A 20,395-nucleotide genomic window follows, 5' to 3' on the forward strand; every position below is an offset into this window, starting at 1 on the left:
ATAGCATGGAAGACGACTCTAGGTCTGTGGGGATTCATTACAACCAAATGGTGTTTTTGCAGGCCCAGGAACAACTAAATCTGATGGATGGGATTGATTTGCACATGTCTACACTTTTGAGCTAAAATGTTATTGAATCCAGTGGAGCATCACTGCCTGTAATACAGTATTTTGACTATTCCACAGTATCCAGACACCATAATGTATTGTTAATGCCACATTCATTTTAACTGTGTTTCACTACCATGCATCACTTGGTGGGATAACATTTGTCACATATTTTGTTTTGTCGTCAGCAAGCAAAAGTCTTCTTGGAGCTTAAGGTTTGCAGTTTTTGTATTGCTTGCAATATATAACAATATATTACAACCAGACAATATTATTATCCACAATAATGTAAAAAGGTTTTAAACAGGTGAGGAAAAAAATGCTACAAAGTAAGAATGCTACCAAAAATAGAAGTGTTAATATGCTCATCAACATTGACATTTCAACACCAAGAATGAAGAGTCATGGAATTATTTAAATCAAAGGAAATAATAGATGTGTTAAAAAGTGTCCTAGTCCAGCTGATTGGAAAGCATCACCAAACCAGGGATTCAGGCTTGAGGAGGCTAATTTGCATATTCCAGGTGCCTTCTGGGAAAAGCGAAGAGTCTCCCTAAGCTAGAAGATCGTTGGGTACAGCCGGGACCAGCTGATTGGAAAGCATCACCAAGCATTTTTGCCTGTAGGACATTATTGCAAGAGAGCTTGGCTGAGTAGATTACACAAGAAGGAAAACACACAGCAAGTCAGCAGGATCTAGGAGCAACATGGCAGATGTGAGAACCTACATGGTGAGCTGCAGCATGTGCTACATGTTCACAGATCGACCAGAAGAAGAATCAAATTTCACCTGTCAGAAGTGTAGACTAGTGGCCCTTTTAGAAGAAAAGGTGCGGGGTCTGGAAGAAAGAATAGCAACTTTGAAACTCATCAAAGAGAATGAAGACTTTCTAGACAGAACAGAAGCATCTCTAATGGTCACAGAAGGTGAAAAAAGTGTCAGAGAACCTCCAAAAGCAGATGAGTGGAAGCATGTGACCAAAAGAAGCAAGAAGACCATGGAGAAATCACCAACCACACAACTAAAGAACCGATATCAAATCTTTGTAGAGGATGAAGATGGCACACCTAAGGATGAAGCAATACCAGCAAGCAAAAAAGAAAAGGGCACACAGCAACAAGTGACAGCAAAAAGTACAGCCAAGAAGCAACGAAGAGTGGTGGTGGTGGGAGACTCACTCCTGAGAGGCACAGAAGCAGCCATCTGCAGACCGGACATAACTGCAAGAGAAGTATGCTGCCTTCCAGGTGCGATGATCAAGGATGTGACCGATAGGATACCAAAGCTCTTCAGCTCCAAGGACGTCCACCCATTTCTTCTGATACATGTTGGCACCAATGACACGGCAAGGAAGGACCTACCGACAATCTGCAAAGACTTTGAAGAGTTGGGGAAGAAAGTAAAGGAACTGGATGCACAGGTAGTTTTTTCTTCTATCCTTCCAGTAGACGGGCATGGCACCAGGAGATGGAACAGGATCCTTGATGCAAACAACTGGCTAAGACGATGGTGCAGACAACAAGGATTCGGATTCCTGGACCACGGTGTGAATTACTTGTACGATGGACTCCTCGCCAGAGACGGACTACACCTCAACAAACCTGGGAAACACACATTCGCCAGAAGACTCGCTACACTCATCAGGAGGGCGTTAAACTAGAAGAAGAGGGGACGGGAAGAAAAACATTAGACTTGAACAAAGAAGATCCAGGAAAACATACTCAGAAGGGAGGTAAGAACATTTCTAAAACAATCCACAGTGAGGAGATTGGAACAAAACAAAATCCTCTAAACTGCATGCTCGCAAACGCCAGAAACCTGACAAACAAGATGGAAGAACTAGAAGCAGAAATATCTACAGGTAACTTTGACATAGTGCGAATAACCGAGACATGGTTAGATGAAAGCTATGACTGGGCAGTTAACTTACAGGGTTACAGTTTGTTTAGAAAGGATCGTAAAAATCGGAGAGGAGGAGGGGTTTGTCTCTATGTAAAGTCTTGTCTAAAGTCCACTTTAAGGGAGGATATTAGCGAAGGAAATGAGGATGTCGAGTCCAAATGGGTCGAAATTCATGGAGGGAAAAATGGTAACAAAATTCTCATTGGGGTCTGTTACAAACCCCCAAATATAACAGAAACCATGGAAAGTCTACTTCTAAAGCAGATAGATGAAGCTGCAACCCATAATGAGGTCCTGGTTATGGGGGACTTTAACTACCCGGATATTAACTGGGAAACAGAAACCTGTGAAACCCATAAAGGCAACAGGTTTCTGCTAATAACCAAGAAAAATTATCTTTCACAATTGGTGCAGAATCCAACCAGAGGAGCAGCACTTTTAGACCTAATACTATCTAATAGACCTGACAGAATAACAAATCTGTAGGTGGTTGGGCATCTAGGAAATAGCGACCACAATATTGTACAGTTTCACCTGTCTTTCACTAGGGGGACTTGTCAGGGAGTCACAAAAACACTGAACTTTAGGAAGGCAAAGTTTGACCAGCTTAGAGATGCCCTTAATCTGGTAGACTGGGACAATATTCTCAGAAATAAGAATACAGATAATAAATGGGAAATGTTTAAGAACATCCTAAATAGGCAGTGTAAGTGGTTTATACCTTGTGGGAATAAAAGGACTAGAAATAGGAAAAACCCAATGTGGCTAAACAAAGAAGTAAGACAGGCAATTAACAGTAAAAAGAAAGCATTTGCACTACTAAAGCAGGATGGCACCATTGAAGCTCTAAAAAACTATAGGGAGAAAAATACTTTATCTAAAAAACTAATTAAAGCTGCCAAAAAGGAAACAGAGAAGCACATTGCTAAGGAGAGTAAAACTAATCCCAAACTGTTCTTCAACTATATCAATAGTAAAAGAATAAAAACTGAAAATGTAGGCCCCTTAAAAAATAGTGAGGAAAGAATGGTTGTAGATGACGAGGAAAAAGCTAACATATTAAACACCTTCTTCTCCACGGTATTCACGGTGGAAAATGAAATGCTAGGTGAAATCCCAAGAAACAATGAAAACCCTATATTAAGGGTCACCAATCTAACCCAAGAAGAGGTGCGAAACCGGCTAAATAAGATTAAAATAGATAAATCTCCGGGTCCAGATGGCATACACCCACGAGTACTAAGAGAACTAAGTAATGTAATAGATAAACCATTATTTCTTATTTTTAGGGACTCTATAGCGACAGGGTCTGTTCCGCAGGACTGGCGCATAGCAAATGTGGTGCCAACATTCAAAAAGGGCTCTAAAAGTGAACCTGGAAATTATAGGCCAGTAAGTCTAACCTCTATTGTTGGTAAAATATTTGAAGGGTTTCTGAGGGATGTTATTCTGGATTATCTCAATGAGAATAACTGTTTAACTCCATATCAGCATGGGTTTATGAGAAATCGCTCCTGTCAAACCAATCTAATCAGTTTTTTATGAAGAGGTAAGCTATAGGCTGGACCACGGTGAGTCATTGGACGTGGTATATCTCGATTTTTCCAAAGCGTTTGATACCGTGCCGCACAAGAGGTTGGTACACAAAATGAGAATGCTTGGTCTGGGGGAAATTGTGTGTAAATGGGTTAGTAACTGGCTTAGTGATAGAAAGCAGAGGGTGGTTATAAATGGTATAGTCTCTAACTGGGTCGCTGTGACCAGTGGGGTACCGCAGGGGTCAGTATTGGGACCTGTTCTCTTCAACATATTCATTAATGATCTGGTAGAAGGTTTACACAGTAAAATATCGATATTTGCAGATGATACAAAACTATGTAAAGCAGTTAATACAAGAGAAGATAGTATTCTGCTACAGATGGATCTGGATAAGTTGGAAACTTGGGCTGAAAGGTGGCAGATGAGGTTTAACAATGATAAATGTAAGGTTATACACATGGGAAGAAGGAATCAATATCACCATTACACACTGAATGGGAAACCACTGGGTAAATCTGACAGGGAGAAGGACTTGGGGATCCTAGTTAATGATAAACTTACCTGGAGCAGCCAGTGCCAGGCAGCAGCTGCCAAGGCAAACAGGATCATGGGGTGCATTAAAAGAGGTCTGGATACACATGATGAGAGCATTATACTGCCTCTGTACAAATCCCTAGTTAGACCGCACATGGAGTACTGTGTCCAGTTTTGGTCACCGGTGCTCAGGAAGGATATAATGGAACTAGAGAGAGTACAAAGGAGGGCAACAAAATTAATAAAGGGGATGGGAGAACTACAATACCCAGATAGATTAGCGAAATTAGGATTATTTAGTCTAGAAAAAAGACGACCGAGGGGCGATATAATAACCATGTATAAGTATATAAGGGGACAATACAAATATCTCGCTGAGGATCTGTTTATACCAAGGAAGGTGACGGGCACAAGGGGGCATTCTTTGCGTCTGGAGGAGAGAAGGTTTTTCCACCAACATAGAAGAGGATTCTTTACTGTTAGGGCAGTGAGAATCTGGAATTGCTTGCCTGAGGAGGTGGTGATGGCGAACTCAGTCGAGGGGTTCAAGAGAGGCCTGGATGTCTTCCTGGAGCAGAACAATATTGTATCATACAATTAGGTTCTGTAGAAGGACGTAGATCTGGGGATTTATTATGATGGAATATAGGCTGAACTGGATGGACAAATGTCTTTTTTCGGCCTTACTAACTATGTTACTATGTCACTGTTTTTCAACAAGAAAACTGCATGTTGTTCGTGGTGCTGTGAGCAGCATTTGTGGCCATTGGACAAAACTTGGACATCCTTCTTTGGCAATTGCAGACAAAGCTGTGAGCAGCTGACTTTTCGTCCTTCCTGTTTCAATTTCACTGTTAAAGTATGTCATTTATTTTTATTAATTAACAAAATGTGAATTGAGTCAACAAAAGAGAACTCTAAATCAAATCTTATTTTTTGAACCACCAATTGTTTTCAGAACTCCCTCAATTCTTCAGGATTAACTTTTATACATTTTTTGAAAGAAGGGACGTTGTTCCAAACATCTTTGATAGCAAACCACAGATTTCCTGTGGATTTAAGGGAGTCTTTATTTAAAAATACTTTTTTTTTCCAGTGGGTGCCTTTTTTTTTAAATACAGGGTGTCTGATAGATGCCTCTCCATTGACATAGATGTCAAGTTCAGTTTAAGTTTTGGAACCCAAATCGAACTTTGAACTAAGGTTCTGCACACCTGAGGAACCTGAACTTCCACTTGTCTGCTAATCCCTACCTAAAGATTTTTCCAATTATCTTTTTACGTTTGGACCTGTACTGATGACAAGGAGGAATCCTCTACATTTAAAGTTAATAAGGTTCAATGATAATCACAGATAGTGATTAGTGATGAGCGAATATACTTGTTACTCGAGATTTCCTGAGGACGCTCGGATGACCTCCGACTATTTTTTAATGCTCGTAGATTTAGTTTTCCTCACCTCAGCTGAATGATTTACATGTCTTAGCCAGCTTGATTACATGTGGGGATTCCCTAGCAACCAGGCAACCCCCACATGCACTTATGCTGGCTAACAGATGTAAATCATTCAGCTGCGGCGATGAAAACTAAATCTCTAAGCACTAAAAAATACTCGGAGGTCACCCGAATGTGCTTGTATGATGCAGTAGCTTGTGTGACATAGCATGACTACATACACTTTTATTACGTGGCAACAGAACTTCATCAAAGAGCAGTCTTTGGCAGTCAAAATAGTTTTGCTCTGTGATCGGTGGTGTAGTGTGTGGATGTGGTTATGAAAAACAGCCACTGGACTTGAAGAGGTGAGAGGGACAAAGCTAAGTTGAAGAGGTGCTCATTAATGGGAATTCAAAACAGCCAGAAACCAAAATATACCACTTGAACAGTGATGGAGAAAAGCCCCAGAGCAAGTAGTTAGAAAAGGATAAACGTTGCGAATCAGCTGTGAGATTTTCTGAAAGCATGAGAAGGAAAGCTTTTCTTTTTAGTTGAAGAAGTTAGTAAAATATATTTATTTTTTCATGCACAAAGGTGTGAATAACTTTCAAAAAGTGAAGCTTTTGAATATTTTTATTGGTGAATATGATAACTCATGGTCACTGTATGATGGTGCAAAGGGTACCTATGGGTCTGTAATATAGACCTGTAGGGATGTATCGGGGCTATACTGGGTCTAAACGCAGCTATGTAATAAGCCTTATATCTGGAAATATGCAAGCTTTTGTCAAATATTTTTGAAAAGGGTTGAATTTTGAGCAGGGTTTTACCAGCGTACTATTAGCTGATGACAGCCTCCTTTTTGCTATTCCAAGGCATTTGTCGTTCTCTACATAGCAATTTGTAAAAATAAAGGATACATATCAAGTCACCCTGACTATTTTATTACCATATCAAGATGTAGCATTTCTAGTATTTAACTCAATTTTTCCTTTTCATATCCCTTCAATTTGTAGCTATTTTAATGTAGAACTTATTTCTTAGGGAAAAGGCATATAAATATAGGAAAGGAGAAAATCATTTTATAAAAGTAGCTATTTCTTAAAATGATTGAGAGCAAATCTGCTTATCATGTAAAATATGCATTAAAGGTACTTTTGTCAAATTTTCAGCCATTTCAAAATTGGGCAGCATTTTCATTTTTGCACTTTGCTTTTGATTTACTAGAGATTTTACATGGAGCCTAAAAGTGCTGAGTTGACTGGCGTTATTATTTGGAATGGAAAACATCTGTGCTTTCCATTATTATGTAAATGGAAGGCTTTCTCTAGTTTCAAGGCATCTCTGCAATCATGATTTTTCATAATAATGAGTTGTTATTCTTTATTTCTGATACATTTAAAAGCTGTAAATGGGAAGGAGCAGCCCACTGTTCATCTACAAAACATAATTAGATGTTAGTTTCCAAATGCTGTTCACGTCCATGAGTAGGTAGATTGTAAAAAAAGAGAGCTGACATTTTAGCACATTGCTTTTCACACAGTAGCAATTCCATGTAAGATATAAAAGATATACGGTAATACAATATTTCTGTTTTATGCATGATATATAATAACATGACATTTCTGATTCATTATTAGTATTTAAAACAAAGGATTATGGATGATCGTAATATGGAGCGCCTGAAAGCAAGTCTAAACAGTACATAAAAATAAGTTTTGCCTAGACTCCATAGGACAATTTCTTTACTGAGCAAAATCACTAATGAGCTATTCCTCTCCCCTATGTGGGTGGCATTAGTAAAGTGCAGCTAATGCAATAATGCTCACACACTCTTCACCCCCTTTCCATCTCTCCAATTTTTCTTCTCTTTCTACTTAACTTTTAACTTTGTTCTTTAACCCATTAAGGACCGGACAATTTTTCTTTTCTGCACTTTTGTTTTTTCCTCCTCTTATTCCAACAGCCATAACTATTTGATGCTCTCCTAATTGTTTTCACCTCAAAAAAGTGCAGAGTATAACATGGCCTGTATACAGAGAGAGAGTGCCCAGCAGATAATTGCACTGCCTGTTTTCAGAGCACCCCCCAAAAATCAATAAAAATAAATAAAACAGAAAAACAGTGTTGGCTACCTCGTCCTCCTCTTTCACCTACACCACCACCTCCTCCTCCACTTGGGCCTCCGCCTACTGGTTAAAGATTATCATTGTTCTTTTTTTAATCTATGTTATTTTAAGCCCCTATCCACATTTGTTTGTAGGACAATTGCCCAGGGCTTAACCCCATTTGACTTCTTTTTGCATCCCCATAGCCCTTACTATGACAATTTTACAGCCATTTTAAAGCATCGGCATTAGGGTGCCCACTGATTTCTATTGGTTTTAGGTTTGGGGTCATGGGCGGATGCCAAATGGAACTGTAAACTACAGTTTGGCCGAACCTGATGACTCCACCCCTCCCTACAAATAAGTCATCAAGAAAGGGAACCAGACACCAGAAAAAAGTCTCTCTCTTTATGATGTATATTATAAAAATGTCAACTTACAATTACAACTTAAGCAAAAGCATAAGTGGATTAATTATTGCAATCTATGTCCAATAAAGATTTTCAGTTTTATAAAGTGCATGTTGCTGACTTAATTTTGCGCTATTTCTGGATGCATATAGTATCAAAGACTGGGAAACATTTCTGAAACCAGCTGGATATCAATCTATGTCTGTTGAGCAGCAGTTAAATGCAACTCTTACAGTGTTTAACTTGACGTTTTTAGCAGCCATATAAATAACTTGGATTTAATATGTTCTATATATAAAAGCAACCATGTTGGTAACCTCCATTTATATATTTTTTTCTGGACAGCTTTCTGTACTCCAAAATCAAAGTTAATTGTAAGTTTTAGTATCAAATTGGAAAACCAAAAATAAGTGATAAATGATGTAATATTTCCCTATAGCTTAAAATAAAAATAAAAATAAACACTTAAAAGGGTGAACACCTTTATGGATTGTTATGAGATTATCTAAGGTTGGCAACCCCGTAAAGTGAGTTTTTCTCCAAGTAAACCTATACTCCTTACATAACTGCGACATTTCAAAATAGTATATAACCTTACACTTTTAAAGCAATTTCTGGAGGATGTGAACTACTATTTCCTGTCTGAACGCACCGCATGCACGTGAAAGTTCTCCTGCTCATGGTGTCATCAGACAGGTCCTGCGAGTTCACAGCCAATTAACTCACTTCACCTATGTGTCGTCAGTGCGAGCGCCGTGGGAGATGCCTCTCCAGTATTAACCTCGGGGCTTGATGTCACCTGACAATACAAAGGTGACATCAACCCCTCCAAGTATTACCCCACTTGCCACCGCTACAGGGCAAGTGGTAAGAGCGAGGCTAAGTGCCAGAATTGGCACACTGATGTTTTTAGCCTGGGGGGACAGTATCCATGGCTCTTTCCTAGGTTATTAATATCAGCCTGCAGCAGTCTGCATAGCCTTTGCTGGTTATTAATTATAGGGCGACCCTACATCATTTTTTACAGTCCCCCATTTTAATAGCTAGTAAATGCTAAGTATACAGCTATGAGCTGATACCAATAGCCTGGGAAGCTCCATGGGTATTACCCCCTTCCCAGGTTATAAACATCGGACCCCAGCCTTCAGCTTTCCATCTGCTGGTTATGAAAATTATGTGGGAGCCCACACCATTTTCTTCAGAAAAATCTTTTAGCAATTAAATACATGTACAGTAAGCTGCACACACACTGTAATAATTGCATTTGTCACTGACAACTGTATATCTACCTATTCTATTTGTATTTACTGTATGTAATTCATCTCTTCTATCCTGTCGGCACTGCAGTGATTTTACAGTACAAGGCAGATGATTTGCCGGCTTTTCTTCTATCTATCAATCTATCTATCTATCTATCTATCTATCTATCTATCTATCTATCTATCTAATATATGCATATATATACACTGGGTATGGAAAGCATTCAGGCCCATTTAAAATTTTCACTCTTCGTTTCATTGCAGCCATTTGGTAAATTCAAAAAAGTTCATTTTTTTCACATTAATGTACACTCTGCACCCCATCTTGACTGAAAAAAAATCCCAGAAATGTTGATATTTTTGCAAACTTTATGAAAAAGAAAAGCTGAAATATCACATGGTCATAAATATTCAGACCCTTTGCCTACTCGTGTTATATAGTGAATACTGCAAATAATTGTGGGAGTTTCCATGTGCATAAAAGGTAGCAATGAGCCGCAATAAGTGTGGATAGTTGTGAGGTCTTGCCTGTGACAATATTAAAGGGATACGCAACAACCTGATGTAAAAGGCTTATGTTGAGCATAATGTGCTTCATACAGTTAGGTCCATATATATTTGGACAGAGACAACATTTTTCTAATTTTGGTTATAGACATTACCACAATGAATTTTAAACAAAACAATTCAGATGCAGTTGAAGTTCAGACTTTCAGCTTTCATTTCAGGGTATCCACATTAAAATTGGATGAAGGGTTTAGGAGTTTCAGCTCCTTAACATGTGTCACCCTGTTTTTAAAGGGACCAAAAGTAATTGGACAATTGACTCTAAGGCTATTTCATGGACAGGTGTGGGCAATCCCTTCGTTATGTCATTCTTAATTAAGCAGATAAAAGGCCTGGAGTTAATTTGAGGTGTGGTGCTTGCATTTGAAAGGTTTTGCTGTGAAGTAAACATGCGGTCAAAGGAGCTCTCCATGCAGGTGACACATGCCATCCTTAAGCTGCGAAAACAGAAAAAGCCCATCCGAGAAATTGCTACAATATTAGGAGTGGCAAAATCTACAGTTTGGTACATCCTGAGAAAGAAAGAAAGCACTGGTGAACTCACCAATGCAAAAAGACCTTGGCGCCCACGGAAGACAACAGTGGCGGATGATCACAGAATAATCTCCATGGTGAAGAGAAACCCATTCACAACAGCCAACCAAGTGAACAACACTCTCCAGGAGGTAGGCGTATCAATATCCATATCTACCATAAAGAGAAGACTGCATGAAAGTAAATACAGAGGGTTTACTGCACGGTGCAAGCCACTCATAAGCATCAAGAATAAAAAGGCTAGACTGGACTTTCTTAAAAAAAATCTAAAAAAGCCAGCACAGTTCTGGAAGAACATTCTTTGGACAGATGAAACCAAGATCAACCTCTACCAGAATGATGGAAAGAGAAAAGTATGGCTAAGGCATGGTACAGCTCATCATCCAAAGCATACCACATCATCTGTAAAACATGGCGGAGGCAGTGTGATGGCTTGGGCATGCATGGTTGCCAGTGGCACTGGGTCACTAGTGTTTATTGATGATGTGACACAGGACAGAAGCAGCCGAATGAATTCTGAGCTATTCAGAGCCATACTATGTGCTCAGATCCAGCCAAGTGCAGCCAAACTGATTGGTTGTCGTTTCATACTACAGATGGGCAATGACCCAAAACATAGAGCCAAAGCAACCCAGGGGTTTATTAAAGCAAAGAAGTGGAATATTCTTGAATGGCCAAGTCAGTCACCTAATCTCAACCCAATTGAGCATGCATTTCACTTGTTAAAGACTAAACTTCAGACAGAAAGGCCCAAAAACAAACAGCAACTGAAAACCACGGCAGTGAAGGCCTGGCAGAGCATTAATAAGGAGGAAACACAGTGTCTGGTGATGTCCATGAGTTCAAGACTTCAGGCAGTCATTGCCAGGAAATGGTTTTCAACCAAGTACTAGAAATGAACATTTTATTTAAAATTATTTAATCTGTCCAATTACTTTTGGTCCCTTTAAAAACAGGGTGGCACATGTTAAGGAGCTGAAACTCCTAAACCCTTCATCCAATTTTAATGTGGATACCCTCAAATGAAAGCTGAAAATCTGAACTTCAACTGCATCTGAATTGTTTTGTTTAAAATTCATTGTGGTAATGTCTATAACCAAAATTAGAAAAATGTTGTCTCTGTCCAAATATATATGGACCTAACTGTATATGGTGTCAGAAGTGGGATCATTTTTTGAGTATTGTTGCAAGTACCCATATTTAAAGCAAATCTAAGGAGTTATGTACAAGACCCATTCCTGGCGTATTAAAGGCAAAGAAACTGTACCTGCAAAGTGAACTGCTGCAAATAAGTTCAAAGAAGTGGAAAGTCGAGGTGCCAGACCTTAAGTTAAAGAAACAGCACAGAGAGATGATAAAGCGAGCGGCATGGAACCGGTGCTGCAGAATATTCACGTGCTGCTGAACCACCTGAAAAGGCTTTACTTTAGAGCATTGTGGATCTGATGAAATGGCTAGCTGTACAGCAAATTCAAGCTGACCAAAGACAAGCAGAAGAAGCCAGGAGACATAATGAAGAGTTACAACGTCAGGATGAACACTGAAGGGAATTGTTTCACACACTAAAATGGGAACAGCAAACATTGACATCTCCTCATCCTCCACCTGCAACTGTGTCAATTTGGAAGGACCCTCTCATGACAAGACTTACGCCACAAGATGATGTTGAAGCATATTTAACTACATTTGAGAAAATTGCAGGTACCTGTCAGTGGCCTAAGGAGCAATGGGTGGTGAGACTATCACCGTATCTTGCAGGACAAGCCTAGCTAGCATATAGCCACATGAACATGCAGGATGCAAATATCTATGATTTGGTTAAGGAAATTATATTAAATTGATTTGACATAAGTGAAGAAACATACAAACAGAGGTTCAGGGAACTCAAATATTGCTACACTGATAATGCAAGAGATGTCTTTACTCGCCTGCAAGACTTATATATGAAATGGATGAAGCCAGACACTAAGTAGATTGAAGAAATCTGTGAAGCTATTAAACTTGAACAGTTTCTGCACATTCTTCCAGTGGATGTTAATGTTTGGGTTAAAAAGCATAGACTCAAAAATGCTGACACTTTCTGCTTGCAAAAAGATATTTAAACAGAATGTCCAGACAGTCCACAGTGTCCTTTGGAAGGAAAAGTCCAGACACCTGGACCCCATTGAAAACAGCGATAAGTGACAAAATGTGTTATATCTGTCATGAGAAAGGACATGTTGCTAAATTTTGTCCAAAAAGGATCACAGGAGGTTCAACATCTGCAGCGGTCTGTTCTTGCATTGACTTTAACCAGCCAATTTTGGTCAATGGACATTCTGTGGATGTTTTGCTGGATTCAGGCAGTAAACCAAGCCTGGTAAAGGAGGACATGAAAACCCATAAGATAAACTTACCCAAAATATCTACAGTGTTACTTGTGTTCATGAAGATACCAAAAATTACTCCTCTTCAAATATTAAGCTGCAGTTGGACAAAAAATGTTTTACCATGCCAGCAGTTGTTGTTTCTGACCTACAAGTACCAGTGATCCTTGATAGAACTACTCCAGGATTTAAGGATTTGCTAATGGGGGAATCTCACTTGTCTGCTAAGTGTTCCAGTACAGCAGGATTTCTTCAGGAAATGACTATCCAAGGATGACAAGTATATGAATGCTGGACTGTGGGACACTGATATTGCAGATGAGCAGAAGCAGGATATCGAGGTGCATCCATTATATGAGCAAGGTTTACGGAATTGTGAATTGGTGGGGGGAAAAGTAGACTACCTGGATCCACTTCATGAAAGACAAAAATGCCAGAATTACAAGATGGTATTTAGCGTTACTGCCATTTAAGTTTCAAATAAAATATTGATCAGGGAAGGAACAGCAGAATTTAGATAATTTATCTAGGTATGGTAATGAAGTAAAAGCTGTCTGAGGACAGGCAAGCTTCCTCTTAAGGAGGGAGGAATGTGGAGAGGTAGAATGCTTTATTTATATCTGTAAACCTGGTAGTGGTGCATGATTTTTTCTAGTCTGACAGCTTCTGTGTGAATGTGTGCGAATGCTTCTTATTTCCTATTTTTCTTGTAAGGCCGGGGTCACACTAGCATAAAATACGGAGGAGTGCTATTTGTGAACACATCGCATAGCACTCGGACCACTGATTAATTTATGGGGCAGATCACATTTGTGATTAATTTCTTATGCTGAATAAGCATGCGAGAACAATCGCAGCATGCTGCGATTGGCACCGAGACTCTGCCGAGTCTCGGCTTACTCGCACCCATATAAGTCTATGGGTGCGAGTGACACAATGCACATCACTCGGATATTATCTGAGTGCGGTGCAATATACGCCAACACTGGCAGTGGAAGAGATGGAGAAATTACTTTCTCTGCCTCCTCCGCAGCTGTGCTCCAATTCTCTCTGTGCGAGAGGCTCGGACCATAGGAGCACGACACTCGGCTCCCGCTCACAGCAGTGCAGGAGCCGAGGTCATTAGCAAATCGCATCCGATGCTCTCGCATCGTATGCCATACACAAGTGCCCCGGCCCCGGAAGAAGGCACACAGGCTGAAATGCGTGTAGGGGTTGTGGCACCGCAGGTCCCGAGGTAATTATGCTTGATTATACCCTGTGGCTACCCTTCCAACCTTTGTAATACTGTTTATTTTATGCTATTGACAAGTGGAGCTATCTTGTCTCATCATGGTTTGAAATGGCTATGTATATGATTAGTGGTTGGTGGAGGGTGCTGGAATGACAATTACATGTATTTGCCTCTGACCTGTGGTTCCATTTTGTAGTTTTCTTCATCCTAGAATCCCACAATATGGTTAAAATTTATGTATTTTTTTTAAAACCAAGGTACCGTATTTAATAAAATAATTATTTTATGACCAAATCTGATCCTTTATGTGCATCTTTTTCTATATGGCTTTATAGTATAAAGAATGACTAGGTGATACAAAAAATGGGTCACATAACCAAACCCAGTGGTGATGAAGCAAAAAGAACCCTACTCACAGCATACAAATCAATGTCCATATGTGTTTATATACCTAATTAGTGATGTAACCGGTCACAATAGACATACCCAATACACACATTTAATTAAAATGGTGAAGCACCACTAGTTCACATAGTTTGATAAAAAGCATACATTGAAAATAAGAGTTACTGAAGGATGAGAAGTGATCCTAAAGGTACCTTTACACTAAACGACTTACCAACGATCACGACCAGCGATACGACCTGGCCGTGATCGTTGGTAAGTCGTTGTGTGGTCGCTGGGGAGCTGTCACATAGACAGCTCTCTTCAGCAACCAACGATCAGGGGAAAGACTTTGGCATCATTGAAACTGTCTTCAACGATGCCGGAGTCCCCCTGCAGCACCCGGGTAACAAAGGGTAAACATCGGGTCACTAAGTGCAGGGCCGCGCTTAGTAACCCGATATTTACCCTGGTTACCATTGTAAAAGTAAATAAAAAAAACACTACATACTCACATTCTGATGTCTGTCACTTCCCCCGCTGGCGTCCACAGGGTTAAAATTGCTTTCGGCAAGAGCGCTGCTAATGCACGCGCTGCTGTCGAGAGTTTCCCTGCACTGACTGACGTCACCGCTGTGCTCTGCTTTACGGACGGCGCTGACACAGTGGACGCCGGGGGTTGTGACAGACATCAGAATGTGAGTATGTAGTGTTTTTTTTTTTAACTTTTACAATGGTAACCAGGGTAAATATCGGGTTACTAAGCGTGGCCCTGCGCTTAGTAACTCGATATTTACCCTGGTTACAAGTGAACACATCGCTGCATCGGCGTCACACACGCCGATCCAGCGATGACAGCGGGTGATCAGCGACCAAAAAATGGCCCTGATCATTCCCCAACGACCAACGATCTCCCAGCAGGGGCCTGATCGTTGGTCGCTGTCACACATAACGAGATCGTTAGCGGGATCGTTGCTACGTCACCAAAAGCGTGACGTTGCAACGATATCGTTAACGATATCGTTATGTGTGACGGTACCTTAAGGCATGGCATCAACAGGTTTCCACCCCTTAGGAAACAGATTCATCAGGAGGTCAGGTAAACAGTGGACTGGCAGATTGTCTAGCCAAGATGTGTATTTGTTGGTAAGTGAATTATGTGTAGGGTTTTAATAATAGCGAGAGAAAGTCTAGATTGAACAGGGGGATCACAACTTTCGTTGCTTCTAGGGTGCCAACCTCCGCTACAAGGCAGTACCAGACAATAGGGGTGCTTAGTGACAATTTTTTTTCCTTCCTTCAAACCTAGATCCCTCAATAAGCTGTTTATATCTTGGTGCATATCTAATTTTTTAAATAAACCACGGTCTTGTGCATATATGTTGTTCGTTTACCTTTTTAATGCATATCTAATAAAATTAGTGTTTTAACCGTAATAAAGAGGTTTTTTTATATACTAGTGAGCACCTTAGAATTTTTTTTCCCATATATGATTTTCATACGTTAAACTAAAACACTTTAGATCCAATTTTCACTACGTTCGAGTCTGCTTTTTGACATGTTTTTAGTGTTTTGTGCCAGTTTTTGTTTGTTCAATTTTCATTTTTCCATTTGTGTCTTTTTTAAAGTCACTTATGTGTTTGTGGGTTTTGCTGGCTGCATGCTGACTGCAATATTGGATTGAAGTTCATTCTATGTCCTCCGTAGTACACGCCTGCGCAAGGCAAGATTGCCTTGTGCAGGCATGTACTACGGAGGACAGAGAATGAACTTCAATCCAATATTGCAGCCAGCATGCAGCCAGCGGGTAAGGAAAGGGTGAATCAAACACCCGAAAACCCCGCCCCTATGGCTGAAGATTGTTCCCTCCAAATTCAGGTGACAGAGTCCCTTTAAAGTTTCTAGATGTTTTTACCTGATAAATTATTCGCACGTTTTGGAAAAAAAGATGCAAAATGTGTCACAAATGTACTCCAGTCCCTCTTTGGAGAAATTTTATGTAGCTGAATTTTGGTGCATTTCTTTTTTCAACATCTTTACGAAAGATTCAACTTTTTATTCTAAAAATGTACAATACAAGCTAAAGACAAAAAAATCTAAAGAGCATTTATTTTTTGCAAAACTCATGAACAGCGTGCACCATTTTGATGAATTTGAAGCATAAAACATCAGTGAATACCACAAGATAAGGACATTTTTTCCTGTTACTTTTGTACACTCTTGGTAATAAGTCACAATTCTAATCTGACATTCACATATCTGGATAGTTGGCTGGTAAGATTTAGTGGTCTGGGAAAAATACATGTAAAAATTGTATCGATATAATTCAATTTTCAGGACGCTGTATCAGGTAGCAGAACAATATGTACATGCTGGAAGATCATGAAGGTTACCTGACACATAAATCTAAAATCAATAACTGATATAGAAGTTGTCACAAAAGGATATAAATCATTTACTGACAAGTGGCATAAATTTTTAGACGAAATCCATCTTTGTGCCACATTTTTACAGGTGAAATGTAAATATAAAGCTGAATAACATTTTTTTACTTTGCTTTACTGTTCTTGTAAGTTATTAAATGATTTTTACTCCATCAAATACAATGATCTCTAAAGTTATAAAAGTCTCAGGTTACAATTTACAATATTTTTAATTTATACTTATTACTAATACCATAAATCAGGACATCACGAGCCGACCTGGTGCTTCACAATTGAAGTCCATGTGAGCTGATAGGCTTCATAGTAGCTCCTCTTTGAGGGGCAGGACAGAATTACATGTACTATAAGGCCAGGGTCACACTTTTAGTGTATGAATAATCGGTCCGAGTCTCCCTGCCGAGAGTTGCATGAGTGTTCTCCGTATAGTCATCCGTGTGTAATGAGTTGGCAATGCGATGATGCGATTTTCTTGCACCTATGTATCCGTATGACATCCGTATGACACGCGTATGGCTTTACATTTCTCACTGCTTTTCCCCAATGGAATTTAATGGCTCAGTGGGCAGAAATGAGGAAAATGTGTGCGTATTTGCCACAAGCTAGATGGGTGATCCGTGTGGTGTCCGAGCTTTTCTCGCACTCATAGGCTTGCATTGGCTAGTCTTGGACGATATACGCGTACAAACGCAGCATGCAGTGGTGTGAGCAGCACCATAGAATAACACTGGTCTGAGTGCTATGCAATGTTTTCTCGGTAGTGTGACCCCAGCCTAATGCTCTCTATCACTGGAAGAATAAGCTATCTCTTCAGACACAGGTGAAGCAGGTGAAGGGTGTACTAAATTTTTATTACTGTTCACTAAAAAGGACAATATTTGTTCAGTTCACCTAAGCAATTATAGATCCATGAGATGTATAGGGACAAAAAATCCCCATTGGAGAGATAATCACATGAAAAATAAAATAAAAAATTGAATAGTCTAGCACAGTGTTGCCCAAACTCCAGTCCTGAGGGACCCCACGGGTCATGTTTTCAGGATTTCCTCAGTATTGCTCAAGTAGTAGAAGTATCATCAAGGCATCAGGAATTGTCTCACCTCTGCAACACTATAGAAATCCTGAAAACATGACCCGTGGGGTCCTTGAGGACTGGAGTTTGGGAAACACTGGGCACTTAATGTTCTGAAAAAAATAAAGATAAAAACAGTGACATTTGTTGGTTTATCAAAGGTTAAAAAAAAGAAAAAAACATGACACTATAAACAGAACATCCTGGAAAAGATGGTATTTTCCAATGCATTTCGAACTGGTCTATGGTTCTTATTCATGGCACATTATAAATGTACACTGTATGGCACAGGACTTTGAAGAAGTTCCTGTCTTATTCTAGTTGATCATTCCAACTTTTGTAAGGATTTGTCTTTTCTTTACTAGTTTACACAAATTTAAATTTGAGTGGAATTGAATTCTATTTAAAATTTACAAAAATCTGACTTTCTCAAAATGTGTATTTTTGCAGACCCTCCTGGGCACCATGACACCTTGGAAATCTGGCATAACTTGAATGGGCCAAAGATTTTAATGCGAGTGGCGTGTGATCAGAAGATTAGACAAAGACCAGACAGGTGGTGGTGAGTAGCGGAGGGGCTGGAGAAGTGAATGGAGGGCGACAATTTCCTTTACTATTTACATATTTCATTTAGTAGGATCTGGAGTCTGGAGATAATAAGGGACTTTAGATTTGAAGAGAATAACCCCTCACTTAATTGAATTAACTGAGAAAAACCTCTTATACATGCTAATTCAAAATTTTCCTAATCATCTTATCTCTACTAGTTGTGTTTACATTTATATGGAGATTTTTCTGTGGGAATTATTTATATTGCTGTCCCATATCACAATATAAGAAGCACAACTTCAGTGAAACACAAGCCTTGTTTTCAGGATTTTTGTTTAATAGCAAAAGGAAGCACTTACTTCCTAAGACTGGAAAAGCCTAAAATGGTGCTGCTTGAGCAGCATCTATCTTCCTCTCCTTATACTGGCTGGCTGCAATAGTGCACTCTGATTGGTTGGGCTATGCAACATGATATTATAGCTGCTTGGCATTATGGGAAAGCCAGCGCAGGTGCAACTGATGTCATCAGTTGGAGTCTTCAGCAGTGTGTGAAATGGTTCTGGGCAGTTATTTTCTTTTTTTGATGATCTTACACAGATCAATCTACTCATTTCTAGTTATAGTATTTTAATGATATGATCATAATCACATAGTAATCCCCAAACAAATTAATCTTGTAACTTGCGCAGAACATATTGCATTGTACAATGCTACTTTCGATACTTGTGCAAAATTCTGCTGTATTTATTTTCTCTAAATAGTAGCTGAGCTCTTTTATGTTGTCAGATTCAATCCATCAGCTTAGCTGTAACTGTGTTAAAGTCATTCAAGTATCTATAATGCACTACTCCCATGTAACCAGAGTCTGGGGGAAGTTTTAATTTACTTTACTGTCTTAACAGCCAATAAACTAACAGGTGATTGAAAAGTGGTACAAGAAAAGAGAAGCAAAAGATTAACAAAGTTACGGAACGTCTATACACCCAAAGTGAACTAGGCACTTTTGTTTGGTGGTAGTTTTCAGGCCAGTAGTGCACTTCCACTACAATTTTTCTACTAGGTGTGGACGTGTGTCTTGTACAGAAATGCTTCTGCTACTAGGAGTTTACAAATAATTACATTAATAATACTGGAAGCCCTCTGCTATTCACTAGTATAGGAGTACAATTGCAGGATCACATACAGAAAATCTCAATGTACGGATCTGTGGCTGTTCCCATGCACTACAGCGCCTTTGATCACTTGATCAATGGGGCTGCTATGAGGAGACGGATTCATGCTAAGTTTGGAAAAAAACACATACTTGTTATAGGTATAGTCACTTACTGTATATCTTAGAAAAGTCTGTCTACCCATGCTGGTAATATATTATACAACCTGTGCATTCATTGACTATACAAATGCATAGACAACACTACTGGAAGCCAGTACACTCCAAACATTGAATATTACCAGTGATCATGGACAGGGTTCAAATAAAAAAGCCCTGACATTAGCAAAACAGAATCAGAAACACTTTATTTTTATCAAAGAAAGCTATTCCCTTTAACCCCTTTGCGACATGTGGCATAAGAGTACGCACATGCCGGACCCTCCCTTATTAGTGCGGGCTCCGGTGTTGAGCCTGAACCTTTCTGAGCACATGACAGCTGATTTATACAGCTGACATGTGCCCACAACAGTCACAGGTGGAATTGCAATCTACCTGCAGCTGTTAACTAGTTAAATGTGGCTGTCAATCTCTGACAGCGGCATTTAATTGTAAAGTGCTGCGGATATATTGGCGCTAAAAAAATTATAATTATTATTATTTAATTCGTGCTTACAGGATGCGCCTCACTAATGCCTCCCATCGGTGACCCTGTCGCATGATCTCGGGTCACCGATGGGTCGCCATGACAACCAAATGTCTGTAGCAGACCTCTATGGTTGTCATTGCTAGATTGCTACC

The sequence above is a fragment of the Ranitomeya imitator genome, chromosome 5 (assembly GCF_032444005.1).
Source record: "Ranitomeya imitator isolate aRanImi1 chromosome 5, aRanImi1.pri, whole genome shotgun sequence".
In the NCBI taxonomy this organism is placed as follows: Eukaryota; Metazoa; Chordata; class Amphibia; order Anura; family Dendrobatidae; genus Ranitomeya; species Ranitomeya imitator.